Raw genomic sequence first — 17,950 nt, forward strand, 5'->3', positions numbered from 1 at the left:
AAAATAGCCAAAGTAGTCTGTGACTACATAGTAGTTTATGATAACGTTGTGAATACCTTAGGGGTTAAATCGTCTAATACGTTTCTATCCTAACTTACCATCCACCCGTCTTTCTTGTACAACCGATCAAAACACTCAGAACGATTCGCAGTGGCGAATAAGCGCGGCGGCGTCGTTCCGGCGACCGCTTTTAGACCGGGTTCACAAGCCGTTTTCGTTTTCCCCTCCCCTTTGGTAGAGCGCGGTGTTCGCGGCGCGCGATACGGCCGCATCTTGCAGGAGCGATTCGTGGCAGTTTCCAAATTGCGCGCGGTCGCGCGTATCGCAAAAGAGGGACGCACCTACATGCCGCTCGGCGCGCAGCTGCGACCTTCGACGCCCTTGTGCCGGCGGTCGTGCAGTGCGGCGCTCGTCCTCGTCATTTTTACGCCGGACACACGCACGGACACGCGCGCGCGGATCGCTCCCGGTTCGTTCTCTCTCGCATCCCCGATTAACGACGCAGATCGCACGCGTTCGACTCTGCTCTCCCTTCGCAGGCGCTTGCACATTTGCGCGCGACCGAAAGAAAAGTGTGTTTCCGTTCCCGTGCCACTTCCGCTGGAGGAGACTGGTGCAGCGTAGCTGTGTCCCCGCGAGTGCACTACGTTCTTTGGCCCTCTGGAAGGGGCAGCAACGATAGAATCGCCTGGCGAAAAGTCGGTGAGTGCCGCGCGAACCAGCACGTGTTAGCTTTCGCGCTTCCTCCTGTTTACCCTCTACCACGGCGACACGGTGTACCTGCGCAATGGCTTTTAAAGGGTTCCATAGGGTGCGCTACAGAGCTGCTGTCAGCCTACTTTCTTCTTTCCAGCGAGGTTTTTTTCCCCGTATTTTTCATGTTGATTTTTCGCCTCGCTAGAGGATCTCGTCGAGGTGAAGTGGTGACAGTGATGGAGCAGGGGTTGTTTGGACGTTTCAAGATATTCGAAATGTGTGCCAGTGATTACGAGAGTGTACTCTCTAACGTACGTTTCTCGTTTTGAGGTTATACGATTTTTGGTGTAGTGATTATTTTCTTGTATTTCTTATGGCATATTAAGAGACGTTTGTGTCAATTTCCAATTACTTTTACGAATGGTTTTATGTTGTAAGTTAGACGATTGCATCGCGAAATAAATGATAAATTGGAATGCTGATTTAGACCACTTTCATAATCTCCGTTATATTCGTTTGTTTTCCTTTTTCACGGATGATTCAATTGTTTTCGTTTCGATCGGTGATAGGATGTATTAAAGTTTTATAAGTGCATACTCGGTGTCGCGTTTATTCCCTTTAATACAGAAATTAGTGTAACGTGTTAGAAAGTGATTGCGTGCAGTGAGGTGTATTAACGAACGTTATCTATTTATATGATTGAAATTGAAAGAAATGATCAGTTCTTTGCTGACGATAGATGAAATGAATTTTAGTATGCATGAAATTTGACAATTTTATTTCTTAATTATTTAACGGTGCAACTTTTACTTTTAATAACGAACGATCGTATTGTACGTAATTACTACGTAACGTTTCTTGGACATTATAACCTCTAAATGATAATCTCACAAATTACACGTATTTTCGTGTGAAATTCCTCTGTCGATTTTATCTAACCTATTTCAAATTTCGTAACCCTAAAAATATTCGTTGAGGCATTTAAACGTTTCAAAAATATGTCACGTTGTGTTTTTATGTAGGAGTAGAACTATAAATAGTGGCATAAGAAATATGCACGTGATCATATCTATGTATACCCTCGGATGCACGCTATTATTTCAATGTTACGCAATAATTATTCTCGTGTACGTCATCGGTGATTGTTATTGAATTTGAATGTTATCGAAATCGATGCATCGAACGAAATTCAATGAACAGGTCTCCGAGGCGGGTGAATCAGTGTTTTTCAAAATGGATGAATCACGCGCTATTCACGTTCACCGCGCGAAATATCTCTTGTCTCTCCTTTGCGGCAAGATACTGTATACTAATTGCATTTTTATTTTTCCCCGTTGACCATTTCTGTATCCCGGTATAAAATAAACAGTGTATTTCCCGCTTGAGAACGGACGAGTTACAATTGGTGGTCGGACCGACAACTTTTGATAACTTGTCTAATCGCTCGGACCATTTGCGTTCAGATCTGTCGTTGTTTCCATCGCAAAAATTACTCGCGATTGTTCCTTCTTGTTCTCGACGAAAATTCTCCTCGAAGTTAATGTGAAAATTTTTGATCGGCAGTTAAACAACGTTCGGTTATGAATTTTCGAAATTTTGGAAGAAATTACGATCGATATATATCGATTTATATTATTTCGATTTCATTATGCTTGGTACATCTTCACGTCGTACGTTTTCTTGCCAAATTCGTTGAGCTGGCGTCGCTGCAATATGTTTTCCACAATTTTAGAATAAATGTGATTTGAACTGATAGTTTCAGAATAAATCTGACTTAAACTGACAATTTCAGAATAAATTTGTAAAGGTGTACTTGGCAATTGAAATAATAATTATTCTGAATTCGTTATTTCTCGATAATTTTCGAGTGTGTAGGTTAGATAAATTTTTGTGTATTTCATTTCTGAGGTGTAAATTGTTGAGAATCGGTTCTAACCTTAGATATAATACACACACGTGCTTTTGATCCACTTTCGAATGCAATCGAAAGAAATCTAATAGATTGCTGCAGATTCGTATCGCGTTACGGATTCTTACAGGTGCGAATACACGTATTGCGTTTCGATACAGGAGCTTTCTCAAATATCGAGCAAATTAACGCAACTGATAGTAGGAAACGTCATGTGGCGTTCTTGTTCGTCTACGCTTCGAACCTCTCTTATCATCTACGATGCAATTTATTCGATACGGACTGTCGTGACGTTAACTTGCAAGCACAATGAATCCAAGTGACTTAGAATATGCAATATTTTCAACTGTTTCAATTGATCAACCTACTCTTCAATTAATCTCTTTAGCATATATCTGTTACTTTTTTTTAATAATCGTCTTTGTAAATTTCTGTTTACAAAGATTGCGCTTGTTTTTAGTAAATTTAACTGTACGTTTGGATAATTTTCCAGTAAATTTTCAATTTTTCATACATTGTAGATTTTTAGTTGAACGTTCTTTTAATTTATCATCTTTCATGCATGGTTACTAATGAATTTCTACACAGTATTTGTTATTACGTTTGTAAGATTGTTATAAATTTGCAAAATTATCGCCATCGAACTTAATTAAATATTGATAATCATATTTAGTATTTCTCATGAACTACACTAACGCTCGTAGGTTTATCAAATTCAAAGTTTTATATCGAATTCTACAGAGTGAAGTTCATCATTTTCGCCCAATTCAGTTTTCTCCTATAGCCGCTTTCAGTTTTGTTGCATTTTAACGGACGCGATTAAAAATTTCGCTTTTCTTTGTTTCTTCCAATTTGCACGTACTTTCAACGTCGTATCATTTTCTGAACATCGTTTGAAAAGCCACTCTTTCTCTAGTAAGTGAAAAAAGGAGAAAACTCGCAATAGTTTTGCAATTTGCATAAATAAAATCTTTCAAAATTTTTGAAATATCGTTGCCTTGTAAAAACGAGTCAGACTAGTGCCGCAGATTCTGTTCAGAATGCAACAAAAGCAGTTATATTGGTAACAAAGATGAATTTTAAGGTTAGATTGCCCTAACCTAACCTTAAAACGTTTTACCAGCCTAACCTTAATTTATAAGACTAAGAATTAGCAAGTGTGTCATTAAATCTACAGTACATTCACTTTTCTCACTTAATACAGTAGTGAAACAGTAAATAACTGACTCTTAGATCCACAATATAAGAAGAAAAACAGTGTAAGTCAATGGGTTAAAATGGATCGTTGACCGTACAGTCGAGAAAGAATTTCTTTTTCAAGTTGCAAAATGACAATGCAACAGGTAAACATATCCAGGTCGAGAGATTGCAGCGCAGAGAAAGAGGATTCCAACGATCGATTTGTTTGCGATCCAAGCGGAAACGCGGAGAATCAATCAATGCGCTCGCACAATCCCGAGGATCCTCCCTCGCATTTACTCTAACGAATCGCTATTTAATGCGTGCCCGTTCGTTGTTCGTTCGCGGTTGTGTGCTGTGCCACGTACCGGCCGCGTGTCGTTGGATGCACATGTGTGTGCACTTCGATCGTTTAAATAACAGAAGATAGCATTGTTACCACTATTCTCGGCCGTTCCGATTAGCCATCGGGATTTTCCTAACTTACAAGATTGCCCCGCTTGTTGCAGATGTTCGCGCGTGTGCCTATTGGTATTTAGATCGATTATTGATAGAAATATGCCGTCTCTATTTTTTTTTCGGTTCTCCTGTTTATTGAACGATACGCTTCTCTTTGTCGTTCCCGTGCCCATTAGCGAAACGTTGTTCTGGCTCATTGTCAGAGTTATCGTGGCTTTTACGCGAGCTTGAAATTATTATAGCGATTTGAATAGACGTTATTGTACGATCCTTTGTGAGAGAAGACGGTTCGATTGTAATTATAGAAATGGTATCGAATGATTTTGCTAGTTGCGCGGTTTTCTTTTCAATTTGTGCTAAATTACGAGTTTCACAGTTCCGCAGGGGTTAGCGTGTTGTTCTATCACCAAGCCGGGACAGATAAAAAAAAAGAAGACGGAAGGAAATTTTTTTTGGAGAAAGTGTACTTTTATTACGGTAATTGAAAAATCATATGAAATTAAAAATAGAACGATTTTGAATTACTCGCGTTGTTTTAAGTGAAAGTATTGAGAATTCTTGACAAAGTTCAGTTTCAATTGCATAAATCGGAGAAGTAAGTTTTATTCAATAATTTCTGTAAGTTAAAGCAAACTGAAGTATGATAATTTTGCAATGTGACGGTAAACGATGGTAATTCCATTTACGCCGACAATGATAATAAATGATTTTAAAGGAATCCTCGAGTGTTACAGATTTTCTATAAGTTTGAGTTTAACTAAGTTTCTTTACCGAATTAAGTGTATTTATTTATGTTTGATTCGACATGGTAAGTAGAGAAAGCGGTGAGAAGAATTTCGCGAATTTCGAATTTCTCGTGGCAAAGTTATCTTTCGATATCGGAAATAATTTACAGCTAGTCGGGGCTCACGTTAAAGCACCTGTTTCATCGCAAATAGCGAACCCTGCGTGAACTTTTCTTGATAATCACGAATTAACCAAGTTTTCTAGAGGATAACAGACATAACGGCTTGATGTTACGGTCCATATAAGGTTTCTCGCACGTGTTTCACAGGATGTGTTCACAGAATGCGCGGCTAATTTACTTCAACGTCGGTGTGCGTAATCTGACCATTCATTAACTCTCTAACGAGAGCCTTATGATAAAAAGGCTCCGATGGTGAAATTACAAATTTTCTCAAAACATCGATTAGGCGTGGGAACGTTCGCCTTAAACTCGTGTATTGTTTGAAAATTTCAGTTAACAAGTGAAATCGGTATTCTTCACATTTTCACGCGCGTGTGTTACATTGTTTACAGTTACGTAACAAGCGTAAATTATATTAACTAACTCGAGTAAACTCATTTTCAAAATTGCATATTATTCTAGATAAATATTGCACGAGCTATTTTCTCAAAAGATTATGTTTTTTTCACCGTCTGAGAAGTGAAACCTTTAGCAGAATATCGATATTTTGTTTAATATTACTATTCGTGATATAATATATTTTGTAAATTAAAGTTGCAGTAAAAGTATGAAACGAAAAATATTGAAATTCGCAGTAATATAAGAAACGTTAATTACATTAATTTACTTGAATAAATTGATTGGAAAAATTGCATATTGCAAAAATGAAAATTGCAAGAACCACATACATCGTCCGAGAAATGAAATCTTTACCAGAATATCAATATTTTGTTTAACCTTATTATTCGTGACGTAATAGATTCAGCGAATTGAAGTTGCAGTAAAAGCATTGAAATATTAAGATGTTAATGGTAAATGTGACGCGATGCGAAGTGGAGAGATATCGATTTTTGTTACATAAAACGGTGTATTTTAGGTTTGGTCGATCCTCATTCGGGGGAAGTGAAGGAGAGAGAGATTCTTATTGTATTAGATACATCGTTGACGTTAAGGGCGTACGTGGATAGGAGCCACTGTGAATGGCAGGTAATTTGTTTCAGTCACGAAAACGCGTATATTCTTATCCGGTTTTGTTGGTTTTGTATGCAAAGACCTCCGATGCGGTTAAATGCTTTCATACGCACACACGCAACGGTCGAATTCTTATATAATCACAATTCGAAACAACAAATTTCCCCGCAATGTTTATCAAACGTATAAATGTGTTTGCCTGAACGTCCTTGGACGACGTAATTATCGAACAGTTGAAAAATTTGTGCGCAAAACGCAATAATAAATTTATTGGAAAATGAGACCGCCGATAGCTGGACGCGATAGTGATAACAATAAATAATAACGATAACTTTTATTTGGAAACGTCTCCTCGCTGACATCATTCTGTCTCTTTTAAGACCGCGATAGAGATTACCAACTTGACCGATCTCTCTCAGTTCGTTTCAAGTTTATAAATAAATTTCTGCTGGATTTTCCTGAAAAAGTTAACGAAGAAATAGATGTTTGATTTGCAAGCAGAATTACTCGAAATATTTCACATATCTACTGAAATATCGCAGTATATAAATGAACAAGTGTCCACGTTCAATTAAGATAGAAAATTTAATTGAACGCCACTCGTGAAATACGAAGTTGTTAAGAGAGCTGAGTGAAAAAAAAAAGAGAAGAGCGAGAGGAAATTACGTACTTGTCACCTCTACGAAAATACGATCTTTCAAATAGCTGGGTTGCTGCTTTCTGAAATAACCAATTAACTTCCATAAAGGAACCTTATTAAATCACGCTGCCGTATCTCGATCAGAAAACGTTTACACAGCCCTGGCGAGAAAAAGATCCATTAATCTAACGAATGACATAACGTTACGTCTGCACGCGTCCGAATTGCAAACTTGTTTCCGTCAACTTAAAGACAGCCTAACGAGAGCGTAGAATTTCCAAGCGAGTTTCCCATTCGAACACCGGACAATTCCGCTTGACACGTTGGCGATATTAACGCGGTGGTATCGTTAAACGAAGGATAAAAGTTTGCTCGTACCTCGGCAAACTTGCGCCGCACCGACCTACCGACCAGGTGTTTAAGGTTGCCGGTAGAGAAAATCCCTCTTGAGGCGTCCAGGTTGTCGACACGGTAAAAAGGAGCCAGGTATAGTCTTTGATCTTGGCGGCTGAGTCGTCGAGGTGGGCTTCACTTCAACCTTTGACCCCCTACTCCTGCGTGAGTTCACGCTCGTGTTCGCAGGATAAGCCGGTGGAGGAGGCGCGAACGGCGACCTCGATTCAGCGTCACGTCGTTTCGATTGATCGTGTCAGCCTTTCGTCGACCTTTAAATCGCGATTCGTTACGTGGATGCGTCAGGTAGAGGATGCTCGGCGAAGCCGGGATGCAATTTGTCGGGTTTTCCTGGTCCCGATCGACGTTTCGCTCTCTTCGTTCGCGCGGATATCAGGAAAGAGAGGTTGACCGAACGAACACCTCCCGATTGCTTTGACCTCCGCGTTGGTAGAGAGAGGAGAGAAGGTACGAAAAACGCCTCTGGAATCAATCTCGTGCCGTTGCGCGCTGCTGAAGATCGCCAAACTTTTTCCTCCCCTCTCCCTTTCTCAGTCGGACTTTTCTTATCGATAACAGGACGTCGACACTCGGAGGCTTGGGGAAGATTCAGGCTGGCTAAGGGCATTCACGGGTCGTCGTGTTCTTGAAACGGACGGGCAGCGCTCGAGAATACGCTTTGATGACTTTCGAATCGATGGAACGTTACGTGTCACGTAGGAACTTGCTGGAGAAAAGATTCGCGGCCGGAGGTCAGGAGGGACAGAACTAAGCGAGAAGAGTGATTTCTCGAGGAGAATCTCACGAGTTTTTACCGGGGCGATTAATGGTAACCTGAGATTAGAGTGAGTTGTGTTGTGTCTTGAATTTGGTTGAGGTTGGTCGCATGTTTGAAAGTTCGAGCATTCTGTCGTCAGTTCGCGATTAAGTTCGCTTGCTGATAATTCTGCAAATTAATTTTGTTTATGAAATAAGTTAATCTGGCAGTGATGTAAACGCGGCTTTATTTCATAAATTTCATCGCGGTTTTATTTTTTCCCCTCTTGGTATTGTTAATTAATAATTCAACGTTAGCATTCACATTTCACCGTTTTCAAGAGATACAAAGTGAGAAACATTTTTCAAAAATAACAAGGTACTTACTGGATTTTAATTCATTTCTGTCAGTCTCGGGAAATTCCAAGGAAAAATAAAAAAAAATTAGATACGTGTACTTATACTGTGATATAGGTGATCTCAAGTTACTCATCCAATATTAATCAATTTGTTTTGCATAGCAAATTTAGTATTAAACAGTGCGCGAACGGTTTTCTTTGTACTCCAGTCTCGGAAAATTCAAAGCGAAAACGGAAATGGTCAGATACAGTCAATTGTAATCAATTTCTGTTGCGCGGCAACTTCAAAAGATTCAATTTTTGTGCCGCGGGAAATTCAAAAGACCCGATATTAATCAATTTCTGTCGCGCGGCAAATTCAAAAGACTCGATATTAATCAATTTCTGCCGCGCGGCAAATTGAAAAGACTCGATTTTAATCAATTTCTGTCAATCTCGGAAAATTCCAGAGAAAGCTAAACTGCGAAGGCGATCCCTTTGTTATCTCCTGGCTACAACGGATTTCGCTAAGTACAATTCCTTCTTCCACCAGTTGTCTCTGTCATCTCGTTCCGGTGGGTGGGTGAGATTACGTCAGCGAAGGTCACCTTGAACCAGAGGGTTGCATTCGATCGAGGGCGTTGGGTGGATTCTAGTTCCTGAAAATCACCTTGAAGCGCGAACTCCTCCCATTAGTCGAGCCTCCTCTATATAGCGGTTTCACTCGGTTTCCTGTACGATCTGGAAAGGTCATCGGATCGGGGCCGTTGTTCCCCTCTCTACGATCAGCTCTTCTCCAGCGACGAAAGAACGAGTAGGAAAAGAATGGCTGGGGGCTTAACGACGCGCAGATTTCGTTTATCTGGTCTAGCTTGTATAACGTCGTACAACTTTCCTGATCGTAAAATCTCATGGAGCAATATGTTCTGTTGCCGACGTTGTTACTCGTGGATCCTAGGGAAAATCCTCGTGTTCGTTGATCTTGTGTAATTCTTTTTTTCTTCTTTTTCTGTACTTGACGTGGATGTAGGATGGACTTTATAAACAGGGTGGGCCACGTAAAACGGCTACGGCAGTGCGAGAAAATATTTATACGCAATTGAAATGGTTTCGAAGGGTGAATAAGACGGAGGAAAAATTTTGTTGATGGAAGAAATGGCAAAAAAATTTGTTTGTACCACTATAGATATAGAGAAGATAATTGGGTGGCCCACCCTGTATATGCTGTGATCAAAAGTTAAATACAGTTCTAAGGAAGGATTGATTTAGTAGTATAGTAGTATGAAATTTTGATATTTGGCGCACAGTGGTGGAGTACTTCAGATTTTAGCATTGACATAACAGTAATTTTTCTTAGGAACTGAAATTGCGATTGTTAGAATTGAAAAATTGAAAATTTTCGAAATTTTCAACTTCATCACGGACATTCGTTATTATTCTTCAAGAGCGAAGAGTTTCGAACGAAATAACAGTCACGAAAGGATTGAATTATAATACCATTAATCATACAAATTATAGCGTCAGCTACAATGTCAGTTTTTTGCTACTTTTGATTACAGTAAAAGTTCGTCATTACTGGGTAATAAATAGGTAGAGGGCATGGAAAAATATGACCACGATTATTGTACACTCGACATGTGACGCACAGAAGTAGAAATAGTTGCACCGGAATATCGATTCTTTGCGCGAAACATCTCTATCGTTTTACAGGTGATCGCTGCATGCTTTCTAACACTCGAACTAATTGTTATGCGTGTCTACTGACCCACGGCAAGTAACAGTAATTAGGCGAAGAGCTTTTAATTACCGGTATGCTCATTGAGAGTGACCGTACTTAATTAGTCCTCGAATAGCCGGGCAAACGGGAAAACGGGTATGGTGGAACGTACAGTTGCTACCTTCAATTGGCGAACATTACAATATATTCACAAGTTTGCACAAATTGCTGTCGGCGATAAAAACACAGACGACTCGTTTGCAATTTTAATATCGAGTATATGAATAGGTAGTTCGTTACTCTTTCCATATGTCCAAAGAAGTCGTTTAAATTAATTCACGAGTCAATTTCAATTTCCTCATCCACTTTGAATTTATCATCTAACTGAAAGATGCAAAGTGTTGGATTTTTTTTAAATAAACGAATCGTTCCAATTTGTGTTAATAATGCACAACGAATTATTTATTTCTATACGTAGTGTATTACTGTAAAATAAATTTTAGTGTATTGCAAAAATATGTTGTATTATTGCGTTGTGTTTATTGCATTTCTTAGCCAAGCTATTCTAGAAATTCTGCCAGCGTAGTGTTTATATTTCCCATGTAAACATACCGGTAGTATTATGATCTTGTATCGGTTACGGAAAGGAAATCGAGCGATTTCTTCTTCCTTGTAATGATACGAGGAGAAAAAGATACTACTGTAAATATTAACGTGCGAGGTGTAACGGTGAAAAGGGAAAGTTAACTCTTTCATTGCTGTCGGTGTCTACAGGCGTTTTAAAAATTTTCCCGCGCTGCGTCCTTGGCGCCTATAGGCGTTTCGAATATTTTCTCGCGCTGCGTCCTTGGCGCCTATAGGCGTTCTGAATATTTTCTCGCACCGTGCTGTTGGCGACTTTTGGCACAATTTCGCCTTAATTTAATCCTTGATTTTTGTCCTTTGCGTACTTCCATCCCAATTTAGGAAAATGATAAATTTAAAAATTTTTACTAAATTTTTACTAAAACCTGTCGTATCGAAAGGGTTGAGACGAATATTTCTGAGTAATTTTTACAGATAGAAAATGAAGGAAAACCTCCAAGTATTGTATAGTATTTGTCGAATATTAAAGTGAGTCGTTTCGCTGACCGCGTGTCGGCGCTCGTACGCCGTTTTATTTCAGTCCCGTCTCTTTGTTCTTTTTGTCTTCTCGATTTTTCGTCCACCTCACCTACCTTTTTTTTTTCTTTTTCTCGCGAGAACTTTTGTCCGAGGACGCGTCGAAGCAATGTGGCGATCGACCTTTTGCCGCATCCAGAAATAGATATCGGCGAAAGAGCTAAGTAGAGAGATGGTCAAAGACGTTTTGCTTCCGATCGGGGTCACTTTTTCAACGAGTTTCGATGAAAATTGAAAGACCGTAAAGTTGATTAGATTAAGAGCGTTATACGAGGTGAAGATTTTTTCCGACTTCTTTTTCGAAAGCGAGCGTGTCATCGTCTAAATGAATCGAACGACGGTTCTTATTGCGTTACATTCCCCGTGTTTTTATTACATTAATTGCATCGCTGATGGATAGATGTACAGTTATTTGACGCATTAGCGTTGGTTGTAATTAAATAGTCGTAATGTTTCATTTCTATTTTAGTAATCTAACGTAAATTGCTTGTAAATTGAATTTCGTTTGTTTCACAGTGTTACACTGTAAAACGTGTGCAAGAAGTACTGAAAATAAACGAGTACCCTTTACATGTCTAAATTTGCTCAAAAATTCATCTTTTCATTTATGTAGGCGTAAATGTTTTAATAATAACTGCATTAATTAAGAAACAGAATTGTGTAGATTTTAGAATTTTCTGATAATTTGCAGCAATCTTCGCGGTAGTCCCATATTTTAAAGCAGTTTCGGCACTCTTTAGCTTCTGAGGTTAAACCAACCAACACTTTATATTTATTGGATATTAAAAATATTCCACAATTTATATATGAATTTTCGAGGGTGTTCACTTTTACTTCGTTTTCTTTAGTACGCTGTATAACGCCTGTTTTTGTAACGTTACTAGAGAGTGATTGTACAAATTTTTCATAAAGTTTCAAACGTTTCTATTTATGAATATTTATCGAATCACGTGACTTATCGCGAGAATAAATCAAAGTGGTACGATGATGGTAAAAATGCTGAGGAAAATTCAAACTTTCATGGCTAAGATATTTCTTTAACGTGAAATTAATGACAAGTAGTTTATTACGATTCGCAATGTACTATTTTCGTTTTGTGGCTGTAAATTTATACGAGCGATGAATTTAACGGAATAACGTTAGCGTAAAATTGAAGTGTGTAATTTATAATTCAATTGCTTTGTGCCAATCGTTTCTGATTGATGCACGTATTATACTTGGCGTAACGTGTAACGATTGGAAAAATCGCGAACTTAACGTGCAAGCCTTTTAACAATTACTGTTGCAATAATAGACGATTAACAGGGATTTCTTTCGAAGAGAGGTGATTTATTGCGTGCGTACCGTTTTCAGGAAATGAACGAAGTACAGTGATTTACGTAGTGAGTAATGGCGCACGCAAATGCATTGAGATTGTCGTTGAATTATTACTCGCTGTCTTGTTGGTGGAAACAAAATCGAAACGACAAAGTATTCTGTTAATCGTCGTTCCTTAGACGTGAAATTCTTTCCTTCAAATTTCAACTATTTATGCATTTCCATGTTTCATTCGAAGCGTGCACAATCTTTCTTATGAAATACCTGCTTTATGTTAATTATAAAAATAAAATCTTTATTCCAGGAGAAATCTTTCACATGGAAGATGCATTGTACAATTTATTAAGCGAGGAGAGAGAAAGCTGCCACTGTTTCAATTTTCTTCAATAAAATACAAGATTTAACCCTTTGCACTCGAGAGGTAGCTAAGAAGCGACGTTATATTTACCATCAGAGGCAAATCTAAGGATGATATTTTCCAAGACAGCAGGTTTAGAGATCTCAGCAGTGAAGTAGTTTGAAAGAACCAACTTCTAATAAAAATATTAGCTTTAAAAAATTACATTAATTTTTGCTACTTCCTTATAGAAAAATGGGCCTTCGAGTGCAAAGGGTTAAATTACGTTAATAAAATTCTTAATCGTTTCGTAAGGTTGTTATTTATGACATTCTCTTTGGAAGTAACTAACGTTTAAACTGGTACTAAAACCAGTCGCGCAACATGTCTCCGACACATCACGGCGAAATAACGGAAATCGACTGGACAAAGCGAGGGAAAAATTGAACAACCGATTATCTGCTGAGAAACTAGAAAAAAAAAAAACACAATTACTCAATGGAGTTATCATTTCCTAGGAATGGATTTTTCTCTCTCACTCAATCTGGCCGCAGAGCGGAAAAGTTTGCTCGTACCGTGCGGTAACGCTTGATACACAGACGCGTGTATGAAAAATCGCGACAAGCAGACTGAACATACAGGTTCCTGTTATATTTTATACCTTCCGCCATGAATCTCACCCCTGTGCTCAATTATCGCGGATCGATGGTCCGCGGCAAAATCCCGGTAATTAATCATTCGATCCAGTTGCGCCAATTAAGCCAAACGCTCGGTGTGTTTCACTTAAGTTTTCCTCGCGGGCGTATCGCCGACGAGTTAATTTTTCGTTATTTATGGTAGCTGGTAATTCCCATAAGTAATACCAATTACATGGCCGCGTTATGTTTTTCCCCGGCAAGTATGTATGTATAGTTGCCGGGATCGAGGGTTGGAGAGTATAGTATCGCGTGCACGCTCGAGGTTGCAATCGAGCGCGTGCACACGAACCGCTACAATGACTTCTGCTTACGACCGCTCTTTGCAAGCTTGCATGCGAAATTAAGGGGTTACCACGTGCTTGGACCGTTGAATTTTTTTCGCCGCTGTTTAGAGAGATCTCTACGTGTGCTGTTTGTTAACATTTTCGCTGTTCGATTTTTCGTGCATCCAGAGAGTTTCGTTTCGGAAGAAGGCTTGAGAGTGTTTGATTGAATTTTAATTTTCTGGCGAATTTGTGTAACTGAATTGAGTTTAAGGTAGTTGGGATAATTCTTACGAGTGTGTAATGTTTGATAGTATTTTTGTTTTTTAATAATTAGTGGTTAATATGAGGATTATAATTTCTTCGGCTTCGTTTGTTGAAATTGTGATTGTTCGATTTTTGATGCATTTTAAGTTTGAGAGTGTTTGACTCGATTTTAGTGTTCCTGGGGAGTATGTGTAATAGAGTTGGGTTTCAGATAATTAGGATAATTCTTAGAAGCACGTGAAGTAATTTTTGGTAATAATACTCTGCTTGAAACGATTAGTGGTTAATATAAGTACCGTGAATTGAAATTAAGATTTCTTCGTTTACCCACAGTCGGTAAGTTTTCGAATCTTCAGTTAGTACTTTACGTATAACTAGAAAGAGAGAAAACAGAATTTATCGTGGGATTTGTTTAACATCGCTATTCACAGAGTAGCAGTTTACAAATTTTTATACAATTACCTTTTTCATGTTTTCACTATTTGTTGATTTAATCGTACAGGTTAATTCGTATAGAATCACCCGGTACATTTTAGTTTGGCTTTGAATCGTGTGAGGTAATCGCGTTACCTGTGTATCCGGCTGTTAATCGTTCTATCGATTGTTAACACTCACTGTCTGTCGATGGTGCTATTACGATGACATTTAAATCGACCAAGCGTCAATCAGTGGCAGTGACGATACGTGATCGATGCACACGACGTTTGTGATTTTATTGCACGCTAACTAGCTCCATTATCCATCTCAACCAGTTCTATTCTTCGTTTATCTTGCTCCTAGATATCAACGTTCGATCGAATCTTCTACGTTACTAATACCTTTCATTTCTCTCGTACCTTGTAACTTATAACTAATAATTCGTATGTTTATTTAAGTCACGTTTTATACGCTTTTTCCAGTTTCATTCCACAGTCTTCGTTTATTTTCTCCTAGGTACAGTAGTGTCTCTATAGTAGACGCAGAGTCATCGCCATAGTTTTCTAAGTAGAACTGCTTCGATTTTGACCGATAACGAAAGCTGTACTCATTCCACTCAGACTGTTTCTCACTTTCTCTAAGGATGCGTCGAAAGACAACGCCAGCAATTTCCGGAATATACCTCGTTAGTAGACGCGACTACCATCGAGACACTACCGTATTAACGTTCGATCTTCAATTATTCTCTACTTCGTCAATCTACACGCTGCATTCCAAAATTCGAAACGTTATTCTCAGCTTTTCATCGAACCGAATAGAAATCAGCCTCGATATCAACGGCTGAGACGTTAGTTTTGATTCAGCTGATCTCTCGTTTTCCACCCATTGTTACGAGGAGTCACGCGAACTGTACAGTTAGTACGGCCCTGGGGTACGCGTATATGCGTACGGAGCGAGCGCATTACCAGACGTTTATTTTCGCGGGAGATACAGGGCCCCCTCGAACTCGCCGAGGCTGAAATACGATGCGTTACGCACGATAATGCGTCTTAAGAGAGCAATGTGATTTTTCTCCCTTTTCGCCGCGGGACCACACCCTCGGCGAACCGTATACCGGGTGTCCCCGTAAGCGTAACGACTTAACTGCAACGCGGTGGACGATTATCGGTGCGGCATTAATAACGAGCAAAACGGGACCATTATTAACCGTACAAGCTCAACGCGACCGCGGGGAAAAATACGATTGGACGATTGGCCATTGCACTCGATAATACGTCTCTGGACAGGATCGCTCTCTTCGTTTCTTTCTCTCTCTCTCTCTCTCTTCTTTTTTTCTTCTTCCTGCTTTCTCCTTCTCTCCATCTCGTATCTCCCTCTTCTTCTTCTTCCTCCTTTTTTTCTCCTCCTGTTCTTCTTTCGGTCTTCGTAACCACTCCCTGCTCTCAATTATATCGAGCGTGTTCGTATGGCCACGAGGCTCTCTCTCTCTCTCTCTCTCTTTCTTCATCCTTCTCTTCTGTGTGTTAGCATCCTATCGTGAAGCGACGTCACGCACGGTCGTACGACATGCGGAACGCTCGCTCCGATTTTTCCCGCGAAAATCTTCTTCCCACTTGGCTGGCACGGACTGTTGTTCGCGGAATCCTTCCTGCCTGTAACGAGGGTGAATGATACAGATGAAACGCGGCGTGCCGCGCGCGGCCTCGCGTGCGTCTCACCTTGAGGAATGCTTTTTTAGCGCGCCGTTTAAAGGAAACGATTATTTTTAGCATGGCGCCCGTTGTTGTCGTTTTCTCGTCTTAGGACGAAGTAACCGGTGGAATTTCTATAGTCGAAGATCAAATTTACGGGCATTTTTCGAATAATTATGCTGTGTAACGCAATTTCAAATTTTCTCGCGAATTAGAGCAAATTCTCATCGTCCCAACCTAACCTAACCTACGAAAATCATTTCACTATGTGGAACTGTTTTTCTGAAAAATTGACGCCTGTTAGTTCGAAATATTTTGAAATAATCAAAATAATAAAATTTTCTTTTCTTTTTATGTTATCTATATTTACCTAATTGGATTTAAATTAAAGTATGATCGTAATTTGGATCGATACGAAATTTATCTTATGATCGATAATATTTCTGCAATCAATTTCTCTGCTTCTTTCTAAATTTTGTTTTCTTGTCGCAAAGTTTCTCGATGATCGCGAATATCGATCCTCCGATGATGGTGCAATTTGAATAACTAAGTAATCATAGTAATTCCGTTTACTGAGGTAGTTTATTTCAAAGTAATCGAATTGCTTTTTAACAGACTAGGGTTATACAGAAAAACTTGAGAAAATGGTCTATTCGACGAGGTACATAGAGTAACAGAAACGTAAGAAGTTTATTTAACATAAAAGATACACGGTAAAATGATTGAAACGTAAATATTCCAGATGCTTAGATACTCTACTTGGAAATGTAAGATGTGTTGCCGAGATTACTTGATTGTGTGTTTGCGGTCTTATATCACGGGTCGTTGAACTTGGTTAATGAACATTAGATGAAATATTTGGCTCGTCTGAGAAGGCAAATTGGAAACGACAAACTCGTTACTAACATTAAACACAACGGTAAGCGTTAATCTATTTTCTAACCTCGCTACATTATTTATATATCGCGTGTGCATTTTCAAACAATCATTCGAACAAGTAATAACTCGAGCTACTCTAATTACGTTGGAGCGTTATCACTATTTGGGGTTAAATGAAGAAGTGACGCGTTTAGCGAATGTCAAAGCGGGAATATTAATAAACCGTGTCTAAAATTGTCACGAACAGGCGATATCGATGGGAACTTATTTCCGTCCTATCTACCGGAATTTATTATCTAGAAATTCTTGTTCGGGCAAACGCGCCGACATCTTTGTAATTCCTTCTTTCGCTAAAATTAGTCGATTCACCGATCCCATGGGAGGAAACAAAAAAGAATAGTAAGTAGATAAAACGAAATTCAACTCGCCCGCTGTAGAGAGAGTAAATTATAAACTAGTAATTTATCTCAGCTTCAGATAGGACGGGTTATCGAAGCGGGGCCGTTGACATTTCCATAAATCACTCTTAAAAATATATGTGTCGCCTGTTCTATGTACGCGTTTCATTTTTCTATTTTCGCTCAGTCGAGTATCTCTGTGAATCCAAAGCCGGTCAGTAATTACGGAAACACTTGTGGCGCTCGATCCGTGAATTAATATTTATAGCTCGTAGAGTATGGCAATAATTTACGCGACTATCGACAACGGGTCTTTGTCCTAGGCTGCCGCGAGCTGCCTGTCCATCGCGATGAATTGTAACTGTTCATGCGGTTTATGCATGAATTTTAGATATATGTATGTATGTATATGGAGCAGTTGGTATTTACGATACAGTCTCGAGGTTTTTCCCCGTTTCGAACCGGTGTGATTTTCTTTGGTAGAAAGGGGTATCCTTGCCTCTGGCCAACGGTTCAC

General features: G+C 39.2%; 1 protein-coding gene across 1 annotated transcript in view; it reads left to right on the top strand.

The window, feature by feature from the left end:
• Positions 1-662: 662 nt before the first annotated feature.
• Positions 663-17,950, top strand: part of LOC108573150 (glycogen-binding subunit 76A) — an 81,648-nt gene continuing 64,360 nt past the window's right edge. The window contains exon 1 of the mRNA XM_017935535.1: positions 663-702. The gene's annotated coding sequence lies outside the window, so the exon portion shown is untranslated. The remainder of the gene's footprint in view (positions 703-17,950) is intronic.

Source organism: Habropoda laboriosa, unplaced genomic scaffold (assembly GCF_001263275.1).
Source record: "Habropoda laboriosa isolate 0110345459 unplaced genomic scaffold, ASM126327v1 scaffold124, whole genome shotgun sequence".
NCBI lineage: Eukaryota > Metazoa > Arthropoda > Insecta > Hymenoptera > Apidae > Habropoda > Habropoda laboriosa.